Below are 6,000 nucleotides of genomic sequence, written 5' to 3' on the forward strand. Positions count from 1 at the left end.
CTTAATTGGCCAAATTTGTAAGGTTTGGCTAGCGAATTAGCATAAGTATTTATTAAGCTCACTAGTGCAATAATATCTGTTGGCGTTTATCGTTTGCATCCAGCATGCCTCTTGAAGGAAGAACATTTGTATCAGTATACAGGAGCAGATCCTTCCAGACTGGTGTTAAGGCATACTTGTATACTCATCACACACACACACACACACACACACACACACACACACACACACACATATATATATATATATATATATATATATATATATATATATCTATATAACTATCTATATATCTATATATATATATATATATATATATATATATATATATTGTTACGGAACAGAGAAAGATAATGTACACTTTAAGTGAGAATACTAAAAATCACTACTGTCCCGTAAAGTTCCAGGTTCAAAACAAAAGAGTTAGGTAAAATTACAAGTTAAAGTTTAATGCTCAAACTAACAACAAAACATTCAGGACTCATAAGGATAATGTAATGGCAAAAAACAGGTTAAATATATGGTTAACTGCAATAGCCTCTATTAACACGAAATTAGCAAGAGTAAATTTATCTAAGTCAGCCCTGGTAAAATGACAATACTAGATAATACTCAGTGAATGCAACATATATTATTACAGATACAAAATATTATTGATGATGGCTGACAACAAGAACCCTACATAAATTACAAAAACTCACTAGGCCTACAAATTAACACCTTATGCTATACAGTACATGAAAAAATGCAATAACACTTATACTCAAATTACACAGCTGCTAGATGGTTGGAGACTTGCTGAGCACTCACAATAATAACTGTACAGGGGAGGACAGAGATGTGAACAAAATGAGGAGTAGATCTAAGTGGCAATAATGCAAAGACTGAGCTCATTATATAGGGGCCGGCAGAGCTTAATGTAACTTGTAAGAAGGACGCGCAAATGAAGCTATAGGGGACAAAGAGTTGACAATCCTGCTCTGAACAACAGAAAGAACGACTTACTCTACTATAAGGGAGGAGGGGGGGAGTGAGGTAGAACACGCTCGTGATCAAACATGCAGCATACTGTACGTTAGAATTACACAAAGGATGATGAAATCATAGGCTATTTAACAATATATATATATATATATATATATATATATATATATATATATATATATATATATATATATATATACTCAGAACCTCTACAAAGAAACCGAGGAAAGTGGGGCTTTTACTTCACTGTTTCATATTATAGTCATCTGCCAGAATTTTACTTCCCATCCCCCCCAAAAAAAAAAAAATGTGGATAAACTTTCTCAATTCTAACCTATTGGTTATTGATCTGTTCCTTTCAGTCCTTGCAAATCTTATTTTACCCCTCCATCGTATTTCTTATTGAGCCTTCTTCGTACTCCATCTCTGGGCTACCACTTAGTTAACTTGGTGGACCATCTTTTATCATTACTGCGACTGATATGACCTGCCCACATCCACTTTGAACGATCCCTGTGCAATCTGTCCACCTTCTTAAACCTCTCACATCCTGATGCCTGTCATTACAATTTCTTCAGGGATCTTATTTTCTGCGCTCACGAAAGGGAGGCGGAGGAAAGGTTTAGGAAGTGGAGAGATGGTATGGGGCACAAGGGTTTAAGGGTAAATGCAGATAAAACAAAAGTGATGATATCTAGGGTTGGTGGCGGTACTGTCAAAGACGAGGGAGAGTGGCCATTTGCAGTTTGCCACAAGGGCGTGGGAAGTAATTCCATCTTGTGCGGTGTTTGTGATAAATGGGTGCATAAGAGATGTAGTGGTATCTGAGGTAGACTGCGAGATAATGCTGATTTTATGTGTACGGCGTGTCGGGGTGAGCAGATGCAGATTGTCAGACGTAAAAGGATTGAACTTGCTGGTGAATCTCTTGAGTGTGTGGAAGAGTTTTGTTATTTGGGAGACATGTTGTGTGCTGGAGGTGGGGCTGGATGAGATGTTGTGTGCTGGAGGTGTGGCTAGGGTGAGAAGTGGTTGGAAGAAGTTTAGGGAGCACTTGCCTCTCCTGACATTGAGAGGACTCTCCCTACGTGCTAAGGGGTCTTTGTATGCAGCATGTGTTAGGAGTGTAATGCTGTATAGTAGTGAGACCTGGGCAGTGAAGGAGGAAGATATTCGCCTGCTCAGACGTACAGAAATGACAATGATTAGGTGGATGTGCAGTGCGTCCCTGCGTCCAAGGCCTGGAGGGGCTGGGTTTACGATGGAAGAGTTGAGAGGTAGGATGGGACTGGAGTGTATTGGTGTTGTGATGAGGAGAGGTAGATTGAGATGGTTTGGACATGTGGAGAGGATGGCGGATGATAATTGGGTGAGGAAGGTGAGAAGTGTTAATACTGGGGGTGGAGTTATGAGGGGTAGACCGAGAAAGACATGGGACGCGGTCATTAAGTGTGACCTCAGGGTTAAGGGACTGAACAGGGAGGCTGCAATGGATCGTGCAGCGTGGAGAGCCGCCATTAGGTGACCAAGGCCGACACATGCAAGCATGTTGGAGCCTTTAAAAACGAAAACGAAAAAACGAAAACTGTTCTCAGCACCCACAAGGCATATGGACCTGATGGGGTACCTCCTGTTGCTCTCAGAAGCCGTGTCCGTGCTGGCACCCTGTCTAGATAAACTCTTTTGCCTGCTGTCAATTTGTGCCTTACCTTTTTGCTGGAATTTTGGTTTCATTCAGCCTCTTCCGAAAAGGGGTGGTCGTTCCTAACCTTCTCAGTATCGCCCAGTTGCCGCAGTATTTTGTTTTTGCAAAGTCTTTGAAGGTATGTTTAATCAGAAGATTCTGAAGCATTGTCCTTTCATAAACTTTATTCAGCTAAGAATGCTGCATTGGTGACATACACCTTGCCTTATGATTTCTGGCCATCCTCCTTTTGGGACTGTGGCGAAACCTTTGCCATTGCACGTGTCATAGCCAAAGCTGTCGCCCGAATTTGGCAAAAATTTTTGATTTCAAAATTGCATTTCCTACCTCTCTGTGCCTTCATCTCAAACTTCCCTTGTGGTCGTTCTATAGCTGCTATTGTAGACTGCCTCTATTCGTCTTCGAAAATTATCGATAGTGGTGTTCCTCAGTGTTCTGTCCTGTCACCAGCTCTCTCCCTTCTGTTCATCATTGATTTTCTGAGCTGCATTTTTATCCCCATCCACTCTCAGCTCAGATGACTCCACCCTTCACATTCCTAAATACTTGTTTCAGTGTCCGTTTCTTCAGTTCTTTAAGTTTCCGCGGAATGAAGCTGTGGCAGACTAATTTCTGACTTGACTATCATTTCGTATTGGATATATATATATATATATATATATATATATATATATATATATATATATATATATATATATATATATATATATATATATATATATATATATATATATAAATTGGGGGAGGCGGTGGCTCAATTGGTAGAGAGGTGGCCTGCAATCCTACCTGATTCAGGTTAAAATCCCCCCTGGGGCAGGGAACAGATTAAGGATTTGTTTTTCATTAAATCAGACTTTACTGATCTATCAGAAGATCCGCCGACATGTCGTAAAAATATCCCCGCTAATACCAATACACCAGTCCTGTATGAGACAGCCCTAGCATGAATTCACTATGGACGGTGGGTGTTAGCGCCGAAGTGGTGACCTGTAGGGGTGCATGGTATGTAGGAAAACTACTGGGCCTTGATAGTAGGTTGTGAAGCCTATGCCCAGAGTCGGCCACATAAATATATATGTACTGTATATACAGTGAGAGAGAGAGAGAGAGAAACATAGATAGATAGAGAGATAGATAGATATAGATCGATAGATAAGTAGGTTGATAAATAGATATATTCAGTATCTACACCTTCTGTCCCATTAAAATCATCCACAAGAGTATCCCTTAAAATATTACAATACACAGCTCAGTTGTTCATTGCCTCTTAATATCCTTGGGTTTTCTTTCTCTACGAATCTTGGAAAGATCATAGTACCACCCGCGCAAATTCTCCTTCCAGGAGATTAAGTGTAGTAAACCGATTGCGTGTTTTCGTTACACTAGACAGCTGTTGACTTCGTATAGGGGTCGTACTCGCCCGTGTGTGGAGTACATCTGGCATGTTTGGGGTTGGAGTCGTTCCCCAAATACAGTTCTTGTAAATAGGATGGAGTCAAAGGCTTATCGTCTATTAATATCCCCTCTCTCACTACTCCCTTCAATCTCTCATCTCTGCAATGTTGTATGTTTATCTGCACTATCGTTATTTCAGTGATTTTCTGAAATGTCTGCTTGCACCCCTTGTCCATTTTGGGAGGCGCGTAGAACATTTCTGGCTGCACACTTTCACCCCTTCTCCCTCAGGCTGTCTAATACAAGAGTTAATCGATACTCTCAGCCAATCACGTATGCAGTAAGCTCCGGAACTGCCTTCTTCAGCCTATATTTTCCTTTGTGACCTCATTAACATTTCAGGATAAATGGATCTCTAGTTTTCCATTGTTGTGATTTGTTTTCCGTGAATGAATAACTTTTTGGGTTATTAGACTTTGGTTGTTTATTCCTTGCATGAAAAAAACTATGATTTTCGATTGCTTAAATCTTCTACTTTCGTTTGATTCATTGTAAAGAAGAGTACTTTTTTTCTCGTTCCACGGGACATTAAGCAGTATTTTTCCATGTCTCTCCAAACTCTCCTACGTTTTCTCTGGAACGACTTAGTTTCTGCCAGTGTGTGTTAAACCCGCGGCAGCCGACACTGATGATGTTATATGTGGCCGGGTAGTGTCGTCATTACCAGTTTCTGCGGACTCACAACACTGATTTTCAAAGTTCATGGAGACAATAGGTTGGATGGATAGTGTGAAGAGAACGTTGGATGAGAGAGGGATGTCTGTTGAGCAAGGAAGAGTGGCTGCACGTGATAGAAATGACTGGAGAAAAATTGTGAATGAATAAAATGATGATGCAGCCCTAATGGTATATTCTCCCTCATTAGGCCTGATCAGCTGATCAGGTCAGGTGTGGGTAACAGGATGGATCCATTATGATGTGGCAGGTGTAAGCCAGCTCCTCAGTCAGGCCCTGCTGCGGATGTCTTTGTTTGTACTGCGCACTTGACCTTCATGCAATGTGGTGCGTGAGGGTCTGTCCCGTCTGTCCGTTCTTCCTTTGGGTCTAAGATGCGAATGAATACGTTTGTGTGGATGAGTAAATTGAGAGTGTGTTGTCCTGTCTCGGCTACCTTCTGTTTTTTTGGGGAAGCAACCTAGGTATATAGATAGATGGTTAGATGGAGAGAAAAACAGAAGAAACGACCGGACTCTTCATGCCGACTGCTCATCCAAAGGTTTCGTTTCCAAAGGCGCCTAGATTGTAAAAATTCCTATATTCTTGACACCCCTTGCTCCAGATCAGCGCTGACTACGCCAAAGTCACCTGCTGCATCGCTGCTGAAGATTAAGGACCATGGTTTGAAGGGAATCATCTTTGTGGTTTAGAAAGAGGCTGGTTTTGGTGAGGGACCCCTTCAGGTGGTGGGATCGATATAGCCGGACAACTTCGCTAACCTGTTATATGAACGTCTCTCAACTCCTTCCCCATCCAGTGAAAAGAAACTGGTAGACAGCAAGATGATGAACTACTAGATAATGATTTGGGCTGGTGCCTCGTATGTCCAGTTCAGGCACTTAGTGTCAGGGGAACACTTTTCATCTGATCCGTAGTAAAGAAACTTCCCAGTGTGGTTGCACCTGATTAGTATAGTTCCTTTGATGACTGGAATGCACAGGCTTCAGCACCAGGACCAAGCAGTGTTGTCTTAAGCCACTGTATCACCGTTACACTATTTCTGGAGCAACGTCACACTTAGCCTAAGTCACTTAACTAATTCTGGGGCAACACCACACTTAACATGATTCACTCATATAGTGGGGACGGCAGGGAGACACGCCTGTGACAACTCTGCTGGAATAGGGGCACCGCCAAGG

The sequence above is a fragment of the Coenobita brevimanus genome, chromosome 112 (genome assembly GCF_032717465.1).
Source record: "Coenobita brevimanus isolate Jiangsu-jjx chromosome 112, ASM3271746v2, whole genome shotgun sequence".
Taxonomy (NCBI): Eukaryota; Metazoa; Arthropoda; class Malacostraca; order Decapoda; family Coenobitidae; genus Coenobita; species Coenobita brevimanus.